Source organism: Macaca thibetana, chromosome 3 (assembly GCF_024542745.1).
Source record: "Macaca thibetana thibetana isolate TM-01 chromosome 3, ASM2454274v1, whole genome shotgun sequence".
Taxonomy (NCBI): Eukaryota; Metazoa; Chordata; class Mammalia; order Primates; family Cercopithecidae; genus Macaca; species Macaca thibetana.
The window spans coordinates 14,879,446-14,899,153 of NC_065580.1; the positions used below are offsets into that span (position 1 = coordinate 14,879,446).

At 37.8% G+C, this 19,708-nt stretch overlaps 1 pseudogene; it reads right to left on the bottom strand.

Moving 5' to 3' along the window:
* Positions 1 to 16,736: 16,736 nt before the first annotated feature.
* Positions 16,737 to 17,688, bottom strand: LOC126951044 (olfactory receptor-like protein OLF3; annotated as a pseudogene).
* Between the last annotated feature and the right edge of the window lie 2,020 nt (positions 17,689 to 19,708).

Below are 19,708 nucleotides of genomic sequence, written 5' to 3' on the forward strand. Positions count from 1 at the left end.
AGTCTCAGAAAAACTCTGACTTGTCTAAAATGTATTATTTGATATTAATCACAATTTTTCAACGTGGTTTTAAGCTGCTGTGATATGGTCGTCACTGAGGGGGACCACATTGCTCCTCCAAAGATAGAAAATGTCCATCTACTGTGAGAAGATTCTGTGAATTACTGTGACAATCATTTTTGACTCTTGGAGTCAACATTTTATACAAGCAATTCTAGAATGGAGATATTTAGTAGATAAAAATTGGCTGTATTCTAGGACATGTTGACACAATCTTATCCTAGAATTCAGCTGTACAGGCTTTCCTTGGAGTTTTTTGTTTTTCTTTTTTTTTTTTTCCTATACCAATTAGTTTCAGGTTGAAATCTTCTGCAGTTCCCTGTTCAGTGTACATGGGAAGCAATAAGGAAACTCTGAGAACTTGTGTGTTGTGCCTGAGGTCCCTTGGCTATCTGCTTTCTTTTTCCAGAGTCCACATGTATTTTTGTTATGTCCAGTTTTTTTTTGTTGTTGTTGTTTTTATTGTAAGGAGCATTTGATTCTTTGTTATTGTTCTCTGTTCACCATTGGTTGACACTAGTTCTGTTTGGGGCACACCTCAACACTTTGGCCATTACAACTCGGTTTTAGCTGTCAATTGTTACTGGGCAGAGCCTGAAGGTCATTCAGAGGTGAAATGTTAGGGCCTTCACAGGCCTTTTCTGAGCATGCATTCTGCTCTGGATATGCACATGGCTTTCTTAGTTTTCTGGTATACACCTGAGTTATAAAAATCCCTTATTTTCCAATGTACCTTCTTCCCCAGCCTATTTTCTTCCCAATCTTTTCTGTCTGTTGCTTGTTCCCACTTTTATCCCTAGACCAAGACTGCTGCAACCAATACTTTTGCTTTTCACTGCATTCAGCAAATGGCACCTAGGAAGCTACCCCAGACCTGGGAAAACTCCAGTCAAGCAAAACAAAGGTAAACCCTTCCACCAGCCCTTTAGTTGGCTTCCAAATCGTTAGAAGATTGTAACCAATTTTCTTTGAGAATAAGGTTGATATTGCTGTCTCTCATGCACATTGTTAAATCTGCGCCAGAAGTGTGGGCTGTTATCTTCACAGCTGACACCGATCTGGGAAGTGAGAGAGGACAGGTGGGCAATTTAAATGCCCAAAACTCTGTTACTACGATGCGGCAGCTTCTGTTTTCATTAATCTTTCCGTTGTTTGTTTTAACTTTTGGCTAGAATCCATAGTTAAACAAAAGTTAATTCTGATAGTTTTTGCCATCTTATTAGTTGTTTTTTGTTGTTGTTGTGTTTTTGTTTTTGTTTTTATTTTTTTGAGACGGAGTCTTGCTCTGTCGCCCAGGCTGGAGTGCAGTGGTGCAATCTCTACTCACTGCAACCCCCGCCTCCCAGGTTCAAGTGATTCTCCTGCCTCAGCCTCCTGAGTAGCTGGGATTACAGGCACCTTACCACCATGGTGGCTAATTTTTGTATTTTTAGGAGAGATGGGATTTCACTATGTCGGTCAGGCTGGTCTCGAACTCCTGACCTCGTGATCCACATGTCTCGGCCTCGCAAAGTCCTGAGATTACAGGCATGAGCCACTGTACCCAGCCTCATTAGTTGTTTTTATGGAGCTATGAAGAAATGGAATTCCTTAGTTCATTAATGATGGTTTTTTTATATTTATATGTGTATGTGTGTATATAAATTTACTTTATATATTGTCTTTGCCCCTTGCAACCTTGCCAAACTCTTTCATGTCTAATGCGTGTATATATGTATGTAGAGTCTTTATGTTTTATGTATATAATAACATTGCCTGAAATTTAAAATTGTTTTATTTTGTTTCTTTCTCATTTGTATCCCTATTATTTATTTTTTCTGTACCCTATGATTTTGGCTAGGACTTACAGTTGAAGAGAAATGATGAGCATAAACATACAGGTCACATTTTCAGTCTTAGAGGAAAATTAGTCTTTCATCATGTTAGCTGTTGTTAGCTGCAAGTTATTCGCTAGACACCATCCTTGGTTAAGGAGTATCTTATATAACTAGTCTTAGAGTCTTTGTCATTAATGAATATTGAATTATATTTACTGTCTTTTCTGCATCTATTAAGATGATCAATTGATTTTTCCTTTTAGTATGTTGATAAACGAAGTACATTGATTTGAATTAGTTTTGGATATTTAATCAACACTGCATTTCCTGCATAAACTCCCCATGGTCATAATCTATTATATTTTTGTAACTTGATGGACTTGATTGGCTAATATTTTATTAAGAATGTTTGTGTGTCCATGAAGGTTATTGGACTGTTTTGCTTTTGTTTGTTTGTTTGCTTGTTTTGAGACAGGGTCTCGCTCTGTTGCCAGGCTGAAGTGCAGTGGCACAATCATGGCTCACTGCAGCCTCAAACTCCCAGGTTTAAGTGATCCTCCCATCTCAGCCTCCTAAGTAGCTGAAACTACGGGTGTACCCCACCACACTTGTCTAATTTTTTTTTTTTTTTTTGTAGAGACAGGGTTTGCCATTTTGCCCAGGCTGGTCTTGAACTCCCAGGCTGAAGCAATCTGCCTTCTTTGGTCTCACAAAATGTTGAGATTACAGGTGTGAGCCGCTCTGGCCGGCCTCTTTTTTTTATATATGTGGTTTTGTCTTCAGGTAAATCTGGGTTCATAAAATAATATAGTCAGTATTCTTTTCTATTTTCTGAAAGACTTGTGTAGAAGTAGTACTATATTATCTTTTTGTATTTGGTAGACTTCATTAGTGGAGCCATCTGGACCTGGATTTTTCCACAAAAAGATTTTTAATCATAAAATCAATTGCCTTCATAGATAGGGAGTCAGACTACCTATTTTCTCTTATGTGGGCTTTGGCAGCTTTTGACTTTTCAGGAATTTAACTATTTCATTCAAGTTCTTTGAATTTTTGGTATAAAGCTATTAAACTATTACCTTAGTATTGTTTCTAACGTCTGCAGGATCTGTAGAGATGTGTTCTCTTTAATTGTATGTGTCCTTATTTGTGTTTTCTCTCATTGTTTCTTGATCAGTCTAACTAGGGATTTTTCAATGTTATTGATCTTTTCAAAGCTTGCTCTTGGTTTCATTAAACTTCTCTACTATTTTTCTGTTTTCCCTCATCATTTTTTATCTTATTTTGTTTCTTCTGCATCTTCTGTCTTTAGTTTTATCTTTTCAGTCTAGTTTCATAAGGCAAAACTCTGAGTCATTGATTTGAGACATTTCTAACAAAAGCATTTAGTGCTTCATATTTTTCTCTAAGCTGTTTTTTGTTCAATTTGAAATATCTTTTTCTAATTTTCTTTGTGATTTCTTTGACTTATTGATTAATTAGATGTATAGAGTTTAACTTTCATACATTTGGGGATTTTTCCATAGGTTTTGGTTTATTCTTTATTTCTTATTTAGTATCACTGCTCCTTATTTCTAATTTAATATCATTGTGTTAAAAGAAAATATTTTGTATAATTTCAATTTCAGATGTGTTGACATTTGTAGTCTTCTGTTGCTGAGTAGAATGTTACAAAAATGTCAATTAGGTTAACCTGGTTGATGGTATTGTTCAGGTCGTCCATATATTTGCTGACTTTCTTATTGTTTACTTGATCTATCAAATACTGAGAAAATTATGTTAACATCTCCACTAATAATGATGGGTTTGTCTATTTATTCTTTCTGTATTTTTAGTGCTATTATTAGATTATTAAAATTATTATATTGTCTTGAAAAATCAACTCCATTATTATACAATATGCTACTTTAATTCTGGTAATATACCTTCTTGTGGGAATTTATTAGAAATTATTATAGTCACTCCAGCTGCCTGACACAGTGTTGCATGGTAGATCTTCCTTATCTTTTTACATTTAATCAATTTATTCTTTTATATTAAAAATGAGTTGATTGATTGTAGAGAGCACATAGTTGGATCTTTCTATTCAATTCTACATGTTGTTCTCTGCTTTTTAATCATTGTCTTTTAGACTATTTACCTTTACTGCTATTAGGGGATGAAGTTGTATTTAAGTGTACCATTTTGCTATTTGTTTTTTGTTGCTGTTGTTGCTTTTGCTTTTGTTTTCTTTTTCTACACTTTTACCTTTTTATTAACTAATTTTATTAATTTCATCTTATACCTAATATTGGCTTATTAGTTATACCTTTGTTGAAATGCGTTTAGTGGTTGCTCTAAATTTTAAAACATAATTTTTTTTTTTTTTGACGGAGTTTTGGTCTCGTTGCCCAGGCTGGAGTGCAATGGTGCGATCTCAGCTCACTGCAACCTCTGTCTCCCAAGTTTAAGTGATTCTTCTGCCTCAGCCTCCTGAGTAGCTGGGATTACAGGTGCCCACAACCATGCCCAGCTAATTTTTATATTTTTAGTAGAGACGGGGTTTTGCCATGTTGGCCAGGCTGGTCTCAAACTCCTGACTGCAGGTGATCCACCCACTTCAGACTCCCAAAGTTCTGGGATTACAGGCATGGGCCACCATGCCCAGCCTAAAACATAAATATTTAGTCTATCATAGTCCAATTTTAAATAATGTTATAGTCCTTTACAAAATGTATAAAAAGATTACAATGGTTCACTTCCATTTTTTTCCCTCTCATCTTTGTGCTACTGTTGTTGGCATTTATTTCTAAGTGTGTTATAAACTCCACAATACATTTACTTTTACTCTACAATACAGTTACTACTTTTACTTCATTCAGTCAGTTCTTATTTACGAATAATAAAAACAAATATTTTTTACCTTCATTATTTTTGCCATCTCTGGCACTCTTGATTTCTTTTGTAGGTTCAAATTTCCATTTGGAATCACATTTCTTCTTCCTGAAGAACTTCATTTAATATTTCTTGTAGTGCACTCACATGCGATAAAGTACATCAGTTTTGTTTATCTGAAAAAGTATTCCATGCTCATATTTGAAAGAAATTTTCACTGTGTATAGATTTCCAGATTAGATTTTTTGTTTTTCTTTTCAGCATTTTAAAGGTGTCCTCCTTTGTCTTATGCTGTGCCTTATCTCTGATGATAGGTGAGTTGTCATTTTATCTTTGTATGTGTGTATAATATTTCTTTTTCTATGCATAGCTTCAAGATTTTATTTGGTATCTGAGTTTTGGCAATTTGAATATGATTTTTTTTTCTCTATCCTGCTTATGATTCTCTGAGCTTATTGAATCTGGGATTTCTTTCATTGATTTTGCAAAACTTTTAGCCATGATATCTGAAAATATTTCATTTGCCTTGTTACTCTCTCTTCTTCCTAGACTCAAATTAAGCATCTGTTAGATTGTTTTATGTTGTTGTACAGCTTGTTCTATTTTTATCCACTCACTCTTCTCTTTTTATTCCAGTTGGGATAATTTCTGTTTCCATAACCTCATGTTCACTTACTCTTCCCTGTGTGATAGTCAGTCTTAATCTCATCAAAGAAGTAATCTATTTTTTTGTTGTGTTTTTTGTTTCCAGAATTTCTATTTTGCTTTTTAAGAAACAGTTTTATTTCTGTTTCTTAAAAAAGTAAAATAAAAATTCTGTTTTATTTCTGTACTAAAATTTCTCATGTTCTCATGCACATTGCTCATGTTTTCTGCTATATCCTAATTATAGTTATGGTAAAATTCCTGTTTAATAGATAGATCCAGTCTAGATCATTCCTGGTTCTGATTCTTTTGAATGTTTTCACTTAACAAAGAGTAAGTATTTTCTTGCTGCTTTTGAAACGTAATTTTTATTAAATGCTGGAAATTCTTGGTAAAAGAACAGTAGAGACTAGGCTATAGAGTATTTATACTTAAAAATGGGGTGCTGGTCCTTCTGTCAGACTATGTGTGTAAGTGGTTGAGGTGTTTTTGGATACTGTTACTATAATTACTTTCAGTGATCCACAGATTTCAAATTCTTCCAACCATGAACAATTGATGCTTTGTTGAACCTAAATAGGAGATTTTAATCAGTGTTCCTGTTCTACCCAAATTTTACCAAGCATAGCATTGCCTTTGTAATACAAGATATCTCCATACTTTGGCTTCTTTCCCAGAAATAGGTGCTGTTGATTTTTACTTGGTGCAAGGCTTGTGACAGGGACAAAGATATTCTTGTTTTCCCTGATCCAGCCTCCATCCTAGTCAGGCCCTATAAACCTGAGACTTGTGAACTGGTGTTCCTACCTCATCTCACCCGTCATGGCAGCCAGACTCTGCTTTTTATTTGTGACTGGTCATGGGTGGGAGTTTCTGCCGTTTTCCTAGTGGACTCCTAGTAGCAGGGCAGGATCTTAGCTTGAATGGATTTCTACCTCTTCCCTAAGAGCAAACTGCTTTTACTTCTACTTTTCCCTCAGTAGCAACTCACTTTTGTCTAGACAAGTGGCATGAAGGCTTTCTGACCTTTCCCTAGAGGTAAACAAATGTTGATTTTGTTTGCAAGGCTTATGGTAGGAGCAGAGAGATTTCCGATCCTCCTTTAGGGAAGAAAACATTTTGCTTCTATCTTGGTTCTTTAAAGATAATTTTATTTCTTTCTATGAATACTTTAAAAAGAAAAACTGTGGTTGGGTGCGGCAGCTCACCCCTGTAATCCCAGCACTTTGGGAGGCTGAGGTGGGCGAGTTGCCTGAGGTCAGGTGTTCGAGACCAGTCTGGCCAACATAGTGAAACCCTGTCTCTGCTAAAAATACAAAAAAGTTAGCCAGGCGTGTTGGCATGCGCCTATAATCCCAGCTACTCAGGAGGCTGAGGCAGGGGAATTGCTTGAACCAGGGAGATGGAGGTTGCAGTGAGCTGAGATTGTGCCACTGTACTCTAGTTTGGGGGTCAGAGTGAGATTCTGTCCCACCCCTCCCCCCACCACACACAAAAATAAACAAATAAAAGAAAAAGAAAAATTGTGTTACCTTTGGTTCGCAGCAGTTTTACTCTGATATACCTAGGTATGCTTCTATTGTGTTTTTCCGGTTTGAGATTTGCATCTGTGTTTTGATGACTTTATTAAATTTTTGAAAATGTTTCACCACTATGTCTTACAAATTTCTTTTTTCTATTCTCTTTCTTCTTTCAGTTTGAGTCTGCAGTTACAAGTAGGTTAGACCTTTTCATCATGATCCAAATGTTAAACCTTTTTTGCATATCCCATAAATCACTAACACTGTTTTAAATTTTTCTTCTTTTTTTATTTCTCCCCTGAATCAGGTTATTTTCTACTGACTTATCTTCTACTTCACAAATCCCCTGCAGTTCTCTCTAGTCTGCTATTGAGACTGTTAATTTTATTTTTAAAAATTAAATTTAAAAACACTATTTGATTCCTTTTAGTAGACTCCAGATTTTTGATAATATTCTCCAGCATGGTTTCTCTTTTCTTAAACATGTTAATATGTTAATCAGTTATTTTGTAGTTAAGTCTGATAGTGTCAATGTCTATATTTCTTTGGAATTGTTTTTATCATGAATCATAAAACTGAAAAATGCCTTAAAACCAATGTTACGGAGTAACAGTGGTCAAGAGACTAAGAAAATGGGCAGAACTTATGATAGACTCAAAGAACTGAGAAAGCAACAGCTGCCTTTCCAGGCTTATTAAGGAACAGATCTTTTCTAAACATCTATATAGTCAGCTGGGATTTCTTTTTTTTTTTTTTTTTTTTTTTTTTTTTTTTTTTTTTTTTTTTTTTTTGAGACGGAGTCTCGCTCTGTCGCCCAGGCTGGAGTGCAGTGGCCGGATCTCAGCTCACTGCAAGCTCCGCCTCCCGGGTTCACGCCATTCTCCGGCCTCAGCCTCCCGAGTAGCTGGGACTACAGGCGCCCGCCACCTCGCCCGGCTAGTTTTTTGTATTTCTTAGTAGAGACGGGGTTTCACCGTGTTATCCAGGATGGTCTCGATCTCCTGACCTCGTGATCCACCCGTCTCGGCCTCCCAAAGTGCTGGGATTACAGGCTTGAGCCACCGCGCCCGGCTGTCAGCTGGGATTTCTAAAGTAGTCTTCTCTAGGAGTAAGAAGAAATTACAAAAATAAAAACACTTCATAAAGTAGCTCCTAGATAATTGCCTGTTAGAAGTCAAATAAATCATTTCTTGAGGAGGATAACATTATGTAGAGCCTCAAATTACCCCTACAGTTTTCCAAATACAGTGTCCAACACTCAATCAAAACTTTCCTGTCATGAAAGATGAGATTCAAACACTGAAAAATAGTTTTATTTTTACTTTTTTGCTTAGGAAGCTCTTTAATTTTTCATGGCAGGTGTTCTTTTCATAATTCTACACAGCTTCTAAAATCAATATTTTGAATGTGGAGACAAACAATTTGCTTATTATGGATTGAATATGTAATGAGGAAAATGGAGGAAACAAGGATATAAAAATTATGCCATATATTAAGATAATAAAGAGGAATATTTTGGTGGTGGGAGTAAAAGTAGAGACTTGCCTGGATATATGAAAATCTAAATAGAGTTATCAAGTAGGCAGCTGGATACTGGAGCTGTGCTGGGTGTGTATAATTTGGGAGTCCTTAGTGTTTACCGATATTATAAAATTAGATGAGATCAGCTTGGGTATTAGTGTACTTGGATTTGAGATTGAATGTGAACCATCTAATATACAGACATCTAAAAGAGAATGTGGCTTCCGCATGGGAGTCTGAGAACTTTCTAATGAGGTAACAGGAATGCAAGGAGAATGTGGGATCCACTGTATCATATTCTGCTAGAGAGGCTGAGTGAGATGAGGACTGAAATTGACCATTGGTTTTAGCAATATGAAAAATTCTAGTGATTTATACACTAGTGATTTTGGGCAAATGGTAGGATCAAAACCTTAGTTTAGCAGGAATCAGGAGGACCAGAGAGACCACGGGGTGAATACCAGAGGATCTTTATTGAGTGCACTCAGACCCAGCAGACTTAACATCCAAACGCTGGGCCAAAAACAAAGACAGCACTTGACTTATATACATACCTTGGAAAGGGGGTGGGCTAGCTTGAAACAAGCTTACAGTGGCATGAAGCATAGAGGCATGAAAGCAAGGATACAGAGGCAGAACAAAGGCAGTTAATCAAATTGTGACAGGTGCATAACTCAGAATTACATATGACCTTTGCTATGCAGCCCAGATGGCTGTTATCTAGGGTTTGCTCTAGCATCTTGAATGGGCTTATCTCATAACCTTCGCTATGACGCCCAGGTGGCTGTTGCTCAGGCCTGCTCAGACAACTCATGACCTTCACTGTACCACTTAGATAAAACGGAAAATTTAAAGTTACTACTTACACAGAACAGAAATCTATAAACTCATACCATAAGAAAAAGGAAAATTTGTTTTTCTCCTTCCTATGTTGAGGGAGTGCTGGAAGAGTCTCCAGAGCACATTCCTTTGTGTCCTAGTTCCTCAAATAGTGTTTATTGAGGTTTTCCTAGGTCTGGGCTGTGCCTGTTGCTGCCTCTGGGATAAGTCAGCCCAATACAGGAAAGCTTGTTTCTTTTTCTTTTTAATTTTATTTTTTCTTTCTTTAATTTGCATCTCATGGGGAGTGATGGAAGGGGAGAACATGAGAGTGAAAGGTGCAGTTATTTCCTTCAGGGAATCTCTATGTAAAGGAGCATAGTGAAATGGGACCATGTCTGTAAGGTGATGCATAGTGTGGTCTATTTTTTTAAATCTAAAAATGATTTATTCTCAAGTGGTAGGCATGATGTGGTCTTAAGGAGTTTCTTTTTTCCTTCAGATGGCAAAGGCATATCGAATTTGTGCTTATGGAAATGATCCAAGAGAAAATGAAAAATTTATTATTTAAATAATTCAGGCAAAGATACATTCAGATTTTGCAGGGTATGAAAACAGATAATTTATGAGATACCCTTGAGGAAAAAGAACATAAAACAATAAACAAAGTTTGTATGAAAATAAACATTTATTTAGAGTATAAAATAATAGATAACTAAGTTTTACAAGGTTGAAAATACCTTAAACATCAATATTTTATAAAAATAAAAATATTTTTTTCTATTAAATATCTGATACAACTCTATAAATCTCTGCTCCCTACTGTTTTGGCTACATATTATCTGATCACATTTTCATGACGATAACTTTGTAATATCACTTTGGGGTTGATTTTGGAATCACAGGAGGTGAGTAATTTGCTCAGATGTGTAAGCCAAATGGAGATAAAAACCAAGATGAAGAAAGACCACCTGTAAAGTATAAACTTCCTGCTGTGCCTCAAATAAACAGGGTTGTGAAGCAGGAAGAAATCGTTTAGGATGGCCTCCTAGAGGGAAGTGCTTAATCAGACCTAATTAAAACTTACTTGTTGTCGCTGGGCTCTATCCAAGTCCTCTTCCCCTGTGGGTGGCAGCTTCATTTTTAAGTTATCACTCTGGCTTTTATTTCTTTTCTTTCAACAGAGAGAAATGTACAACTTTTTTCCATAAAAGAAGTTTATTTGGAAAAGTCAGCCTCTTACACAAGGTTTTGTATCTAATATGTTCATTCTGTCAATTACAGGGGTACTTTAAATGCATTGAATATAAGAAATATTTAGTTTTTGTTTTGGTCCATCCCCTTTTTATCCTGATGCAGAAGCCATTTCTGTACTTTTCAGGTAAGTGAAATGGGTCACACAATTTGTAGCTTTGTGTGGAGAGTAAGTATGTGTTCAACAATTCTAAGTATACCATAATTTCTTTAAGGCCTTCTCAGAAAAAAGAAGAAAATACTCAAAGCTAGGCACACTTAGCAATTTCTCTCATAGTCTTATCTTTATCTGCTTGCTTGATGCCACATTTTTCTGGCCCTCTTTAATTTGCAAAGATTGAAACTAAAAACAAAACAAAACAAAACAAAAACCCCCACCAAACACACACACAGCTCTAAGCTAGAATAAGATATAATTGAGACCTCTGTGAATCAAAGGAGAAAACTTTCAGAAAAAAAAAAAAAATCCAATAGTCTCATGATTTAACCAGGGTTTTGGGAAAACCTAAGCTGAATTCAACTGATGTTTGAAATGTGTTTACATTTGATTGGATGTGCTGTATTTACTAAGAAGGCACAAATATATAGTTTTGAAATTTTTAATACTAACCTTTACAGTGAGAAAAATAATACCAAGTGATTTCAGCAGGGGCAATAATTTATAACCATTCAAAATCTGTCTTTGAACAGGGGAGCAAAGTAGTAATTTAATGAAAACAACCCTCAAGTACTTACTTGGCTTCTGATAAGTATCCCAAGAAATGGTACCCAAGAAGCGTCAACAAGTACAGTCTGGCTAGAACATCCAAGATGTTTCCAAAGTTTTATGCTTCAAATTTCCTAAATATATAGATAGCAGAACCATATACCAGAAAACTACTGTGCTGGAAAAATATATTTATCAGCATTTTATAAAATCTCCAACTTTCAACCAACATTTCTATTCATAAATCTTCCAGTGACCATATCTGACAATACATTACAAATACCAAAGAAGCAAGATTACTTTTTAATTTTAAATTCATCTCAAGTTAGTTATTATTTTTCTTTTTAACACAACACTCAAAATAGATGAATTCAGCAGAATTATTTTAAAAGTTAAGTTCTCTGAAGATTTCTAAAGACTAAAATGTAAGGTACATATTAAAATCTCCATGACACTGTTAAAAGCTAAGATGAAAACAAAACTAACTTCCTCCCCTCATCCTTTACCATCAACCACCCCCTCCTCAAAGCATATGGCATTTTAAACCTAAGCTATTGGTAAGGAGTGAAACAAAAATTCCATCAATGAACACCTGGTATGGTTTCCACACAAATGTCCATTATCTGCATTGAGCACCACTGGTAGATCCCAGGCCAGTAGAATATTTTCAGATATCTTGGGTAATGAACTGCTCCATTTACCCGTTAGTCGAATGGGTACAGGCTGGACTCTCCTCTTCTTTGGGGCCACTGTCTGTGCCTTTCTAGTTAGGGGAATTCCTCTGCATTAGTAACTTCTTCAGGCTTCTCAGCAAGATCTATGCTGCTCTTCTCCCTTTGCTTTCCTTTTCCTGCTTCTCCTCTGCTTTCTATTCTTTTACCAAAAGTTGATAATTGATACCTATCAGCAGTGAAGAGCTATACACCTGCAATAATTAAGATTATGCTGTATGTCCACATGTCTATTTGTAATTTCCATATGTCATTGAGATAACCTAAAAGTGGTGGCCCCAGAAGGACACAGCAGCATCCCACAATGGTAACCAAACCCATAGTGCTGGAGAACCTCTGGGTCCAATGAGGTCCATCAGTGTTCCAAATAATACGGAATTGAGTCACCAAGGTAAATTCAAAGAATCCCACAGAGCCACAGAACTCAATATAGCTGGTGGATAAAGGTGCTAGCAAATGGCACATTCCGTTCACAAAAATGGAAGCAGCAAACAAATACTGAACTTGAGAACCTGAGACCTTATCCGCTTTCTGTTGGCTGCAAGTCCCATAGAAGTCCTTGCTGTGTATCAACAAAAGCCAGAAGGGAAAGAAGGAAGGCAGAGTGCTCCTGGAATGATACCGACTCTTGTCATAATTATTAAGAAACGCCAAAGGTGTAAAGAGTCCAGAAAAATGTGAGCACATTTCCAGAGAGATACAGCAAAAAATCTCTCTGAGTAAACAGGGATAAGTACAGGAATGTATTAATTGTTTGGAAGATTAATCATTTCCCTTCTTTGGGGTGTCCTCCAATAATATCTGTATTTGTATCACCTGTACCTTTCTTTGCATCTGATTTTTCAGTTTCCTGAAGGAATTCTTTAGACCTCTTTCCCTGCCTTCGTTGGCTTGGACGTTATTGGTCACATCAGGTCTCTAGCTACACAGCAGTTTAGTAGGGAGCCCCCAAGAGTTAGGAAGCTTCCTCTCCATCCACAGATACCAAAGAAAGCCTGATTGAGGGGGCCAGCATAGAGAGGCTGCCCGCCATGGCCAGTCTGATGGCCAGTGGTCACTTCATATAGAAATGCTTGCCAATCATGGTCAAAGCTAGGTTCAAGTTAAAGGAAAGCCCAAGACCTCCAATGATTCCAATACACAAGTAAAGTTCCTGCATAATGTTACAGAAAGAAGCCACAATCAACCACAGCCTGACAAGCAACACCAACAGTCATGACTGAACGACTGTCGCATTATTCACCAAGATACTGCTGATGAGACCTCCACCTTACGTAACAGCCAGCATGACGGAGCACATCTGTGACACTTCGCTGGTGGTGGCATGGAATAGACCTTCCATCTCTTTGAAGAAAACAGTAATATATTTGAGAAATGCTGAGAGAAGTTGATGGAAATGAAAGCTTCCACTAAACTGCCCACCCCAACCTCCGTCTGAAGGGGTGTATCCAACTTAACTTCCAACTGCTGGTGGCATTTTAAGTGTAGGAAAATTCCGGCTTGTAGCACCAAGCATAGGAGTGAGGCAGTGGCAGGGGCTGGAGTTCTGCAGAGCCCGGAGTGAGGCTCGCAGGCTCGCATCCTTCTCTTGCTGCCTCATTGGGTGGTTGGAGCACTCACGTGGCCAGTTAGTCGAGTCGCAGCTTGCTGCTTTTTCTGGTTGAGCTGGAGTGGCTGCCTTCTCATTTGCAGGCTTTTAAAAAACTCAATTATCTACTTAAAAGGCTTTAGTTTGTTGCCTATCCTATCACAACTTTAATGCTTCCAAGCATTTTATTTTAAGCCATCCTAAGTTGTTTCTACAATTTTTTTTTTTTTTTTTTGAGACGGATTATTGCTCTGTCTCCCAGGCTGGAGTGCAATGGCATAATATCGTCTCACTGCAATCTCTGCCTCCAGGGTTCAAGTGATTCTCCTGCCTCAGCCTCCCAAGTAGCTGGAATTACAGGCATCTGCCACCACGCCCAGCTAATTTTTGTATTTTTTAGTGGAGATGGGGTTTCACCATGTTGGCCAGGCTCCTCTCAAACTCCTGACCTCAGTTGATCCACCCACCTTGGCCTCCCAAAGTGCTGGGATTATAGGCGTGAGCCACCACGCCCAGCCTACATTTTTGTTAGAGTTTTTACAGTCATCATGAAGGGTATATGTGTAATAATTTTATTGAATTTTTGCATATGTAAATGTATATATCTATCGCCTTTAAAAACGGATGATGGCTTAACTAGGTATGCAATTTTTATTTAACAATATATATGTTCAGGATTCTATAGAAAGATGTTATTGTCCCTGTCGGCTAATATTTCAAAGACCAATTCTAGCTGTCATAGGCTGAATTCCAACCTGGCCCCCAAGAGTCTCACTTCTTGGTGTACATGTCCTGTACAATACTCTCTCCTTCAATATGAGCATGACTTGTGACATATGATGGGATTTCACCCCTGTGATAATGTTACACTATATGGAAAAACAGAATTTGAAGATGTAATTAATCAGCTGAATTGGATTTACACAAAAGGGAGGTTATCCTGAGGGAGCCTGCTAATCAGGTGAGAACTTCAAAAGTGTCCAGACTTTCTTAGCCATCAGAGAGATTTGACACAATAGAGATTCTCCTGTCTTTCTCGACGAAGCAAGCTGCCATGTAGTGAGAGGAGTGGGCCATGTATTAAGGACTTGAGGGTGGCCTCCAGGAGCTGAGAGGAGTCACCAGCCAGCAACAAGCAAGATAATGGGTACCTCAGTCACACACATGCAAGAAAATGAATTCTTCCAATGACTGGTGGGTTTGAGAGAGGACCCTGAGTCCCAGATGAGATCACAACCCCAGCTGATACCTTGATTTGAGCCTTGTGAGACCCTGAGCTCAGAACCCAGCTATGCTTCTCACCAACAGGAATGTCAAGATAATAAATCTGTGTTCTTTTAGGCTTATAAATTTATTACAATTTGTTACACAGCACTAGAAAATTAATGCACTTGCTTAACATTTTTCTAAGTGACTTTTCTGTTTTGTTTTCTGAATCTTTATGATCCTTTCATTATACTTGAAATTCAGTCATTTTTACCAATGTATCTATAAATATTTTTACTTTTCTTTAATTTTCAGGTACATGGCAAGGCTCTTTCATCTAAACAAATTCTTCCTTTATTTAAATGATATTTTTATTAATTATAGTTAAAAGTAAAAAATATTTTTATTCAGTCTGTTCTTCAGAAATACCAATTATCCATATGTTGTTTCTTTCTTGTCTGTATCAGTTATCTTCTTGTGGATTCCAAACAACAGATTAGCTTTTCTATAGTATTAGTTTTTGCTGTTTACTGCTTTAATGTCCTTTTAAAATCTGAAATAGTTTGTGTGTGTGTGCGTGTGGACTTTACTTGTAATCCTTAGCTTCTTTTGTATCTCATTCTGCTGTCCCATCACCTCATCTTTCATTGAGCCGAAGTGTGTTTAATTTTCTTGCAAGTACTATGGTCAGAAATTATTAGATCCGTCAATATTTATTCTCCCCTTCTTTCTTAATATCAGAAGCTCTGATTGTGCTTTAGACACATGATTACTAACAATTACACTTATCACCTTTGAGTATGTACCTGGCCAACTAACTGAGTTTAACTTAACCAGCAAAATTTATACAACAATTTTTTGTGTGTGAGTTTTTAAAAAGGTCTCTAAAGGAAGTGGGTATGCTCCTTCTTCTCTTCTTTATTTTTATGTATTTATTTATATTTTGAAACAGGGTCTCACTCTGTCACCCAGGCTGGAGTACAGTGGCATGATCTCAGCTCACTGCAACCTCTGCCTCCCGGGTTCAAGCAATTCTCCTGCCTCAGCCTCCTGAGTAGCTGGGACTACAGGCGCGTGCACCACCAAGCCTGGCTAATTTTTGTACTTTTAGTAGAGACAGGGTTTCACCACATTGGCCAGGTTGGTCTCAAACTCCTGGCCTCAAGTGATTTCCCCCACCTCGGCCTTCCAAAGTGCTAGGATTACAGGCATGAGTCACCCCACCTGGCCTCTTCTTTATTTTTGATGGACAGCATGTGAGTGTGTTGGCTGAAATTCAAGCCATTTATTGAACTATGAGGTAGAAATTACATGCCTGGTGCATTAGAAACAGAAGAAGCTTCAATTCCTATAAGTTCAAGTTAGGCAGGCTTACGTTACCTAAATCTCAGTTAATGTCTGTGTTATTTAAACCATGATTTCTCAATATTTTCTGCCTCTCACAGTTTGACTCCACTGAAATAAATGCATTAATAAGTGTTGCATATCCTTATTGTTTGTTTCATGAGGAAATTATTCCCATCAATATCACATTAAAAGTGGCTTCCACTCTGGAAGCTAAGTACAATTTTCTTATCTAACAAAAAAGAAAACTAAGGCATATATTATTTAAATAACTTGCCAGAGAGGACAGGTAGTGAGAGACAGAACAAAGAACAGGAGTCAGGTCTGCTTGATGAAGCTGGGGACCATTCTTTTTACGCACTGACAAACTGATAAAACCAAAAGTGGGCAGATGAAGCCCCCAAGTCTCTGGATATCTGAGAGAAGATGTCTACAAAGAAGCCATATTATTGAGCCCTGACATGTATATTTTCAGATATTGGTCTATATAAAAAAAATCGTTAAGCATTTGGAGGAACACTTTGTTCAAATGCAAGGATTTGACCATCATAGTCTTCTTTTAGTGTAAGTGTGGGAGTCCTGTCTACAACGATCTTATCTCGTTTTTGGTTTTGATGATAGATAACAAGAGGTTCTTAGAGTCTTGACCTTTTATCTGCATCTTTCTAAAACTTTCTGGAGAGCAGCCATAACTTCCTTATTCCTCAAGCTGTAGATAAAGGGGTTCAACATGGGTGACACCAGCCCACAGAAGAGAGCAATCATCTTCTCTTCCTCTGCCGAGGAGGCTGACTGTGGCTCCAGGTAGGTGAAGATGGTAGCCCCAAAACAAATGCAAACCACAATGAGGTGAGAGGCACAGGTCCCAAAGGCTTTGCGGCGTCCCTGGGTAGAACAAATGCGCAAAATGTCAGCAACTATGCGAGCATAGGAGAATAGAACCAGGGTACAGGGAAGCAGGATGACCAGCAATCCAGAGATGGCCACCATGACTTTGTTGAAGGAGACGTCCACACAGGCTAGCCGTAGCACTGCTAAGGTCTCACAGACAAAGCGATTAATAACTGTGACACAGGGGAAGCTGGAAGGTGATAATTGTTTCCGTCAGTGAATTTGAGAAGCCAGCCACCAGGCAGCCGGCCGCCAGCCCCAGGCACAGCCCTCCATGCATGATGAGTGTGTAGCGCAGTGGGTGACACACGGCCATGTAGTGGTCATAGGCCATGGCCCCCAGCAGGAAGAACTCATACCCACACAGTGCCAGGGAAACATAGAGCTGCAGCACACAACTGTGGAAGGGGATGGGCTTTCGGGCTGAGAGCAAGTGGACCAGCATTTGTGGAACAATACTCTTTGTATAACAAAGGTCCACAAATGACAGAACACTAAGGAATAAATATATGGGGGTATGAAGCCTGCTGTCCAGTCTGATCAGAAGAAGAATGAGGGTGTTTCCTACAATAGTCACCAAATACATGGCCAGGATCAGGGCGAAGAGGGAGACCTGAATGCCCCAATCACTGGAAATCTCCAGCAGAATGAACTCACTCACCCATGTCTGGTTTTTATTTTCCTGACCCATGAGCTTCCAAGTGTCACACTAAAGATGTAGAAATAACCAGTCATGGAAAGGAAGAATTGGAAGGTGATTCATAGGGCATATGGAGAGCCCACCCATCTGAACATAAACTCCCCCTAGAATGTCTCAGCCAAATCACCATCCAAACTCTGCTTGAACAATGCATCCAGGCATGAGGACCACAGTGGGACCCAGCTGTGCGGGGAAATCAAGGAAAAAAGAAATTACCTTCTTAAAATTCAGTTTATTGGAATATAATTTTGTCTCCCAAACATCTGCTTTTATTAGCGGAAGGAAATTATATATTTAGGCTTTTTTTTTTTTTTTTTTTTTTTTTTGTGGCTCTGTCCCCCCGGCTGGAGTGCAGTGGCCGGAAGCACTCAAGCTGCCATTCTCTCAGCCTCCCGAGTAACTAGGCGCCCGCCGCCTCGCCCGGCTAAGTTTTTTGTAAAGAGACGGGGTTTCAATTCGCCTATCTCCTGACCTAGTGATCTTAAAGTGCTGGGATTACAGGCTTATTCATTTAGTAGTTTATTCATTTTAGTAGTTGTTACAGAAGAAATGAGAAAGTTTTTTATTCACACGAAATATATGTCTGAGTTCTGACTGCTGTTCACTACCATCTAACTTCTTTTTGTTTACTGGGTTTTTCCTCTGGACCTCTCAGACACAACTCTACTCACCCCTCCTCAGTGGAATGCATCCATGAGACCTTGAACATTTTAAATAGTCTTTGTAGACATTTTATAACTAAACAGTTTTGAGTTCGTTTTCTGTAATTTGCCCTTTTACTTTTAGAGTGTCAAGTGGAAACACTTCCTCCCCACCTATCTCATGCAAGAGGCCCAGTAAACCAAAACCAACCCAAGGTAACCAACTTCTAGGGATCAGGTGTTGCACGAAGAAAAGATACACATAACTGCTAAAATTAATCTCTTATCCCCCAAAAGGTGAAGTTAATGAAGTAGTTAGTGACATCAGATTATTACTTAATATTGATGTTTTCTCAGGGATAGTATAGTTTATTCATTTCTTGTAGAAAATGGATCAATTCTCACCAGTGAAGATAGAAAGATAGAAGATAAGGCTTTAATTCTAGAACATAGTGACATAGGTAGTAATTTTTCTTTTTTTAAACTACTTTTTTGAGCTTCTGCACAGCAAAGGAAATAATCAACAAAATGAAAAGGCAACCTACAGAATGGGATAAAGTATTTTCAGACCATGTATCTGGTAAGAGATTAATATCCAAAATATACAGGAAATTCCTACAGGTCAATAGCCCAAAAAAGGTTAAAAGTGGGCAAAGGAACTGAATAAATATTTTTCCAAGGAAGACATACGAATGGTCAACAGGTATATGAGAAAGTGTTCAGCATCACTAATTATCAGAGAAATGCAAAGAAAAGTCACGAGATCACCTCACATTAGCAGTAGTTTTTTTGAACCCCAAAATAAAACTTTTTAAATATTTGCTTAGTTACTAAAGGAAGTGATTCATAACCAGGGAATTTAGACAGAGCGTGAGTTCTTGGAGAGAATCTTGCAAAAGTACATAAAGGATTTACACCAAAAATTGGTTGGTATTCCAATGGCTTTACCCTAGTCATGATGTAACTATAAGGGACAGCACACTACAGTTGAATTTATTGAAAGATTCTAGTCTCAGCCTAAAAACTATTGAAATGACTGTTAGAGATCACATGACTTATAACACAGGTGGTAGGGGTACTTTGAAGTTCATTATTATGCAGACTGCAATATTCAGATGGTTGCTCATAAAATATTCACGATTTAGTATTGTTTTATAAATAGGGTTCAAGACACCAAGGAATTTGCTAAAAACATAGAGCTTTCGGAAATTGGGTGTCAAATAAAAATTTGTGAAAATGATCACATCACATGAGGCACTGCATTCAATGCCTTGCACTGAGAATTTTCAGTCATCCATCCCAAAGTCATCAGACAATTAATGCTCAACTATAAGACTGGGGAAAAAATGCACAATGCTTAAAGGTGTAAGGTTGTTCACAGTGTGAAAAGA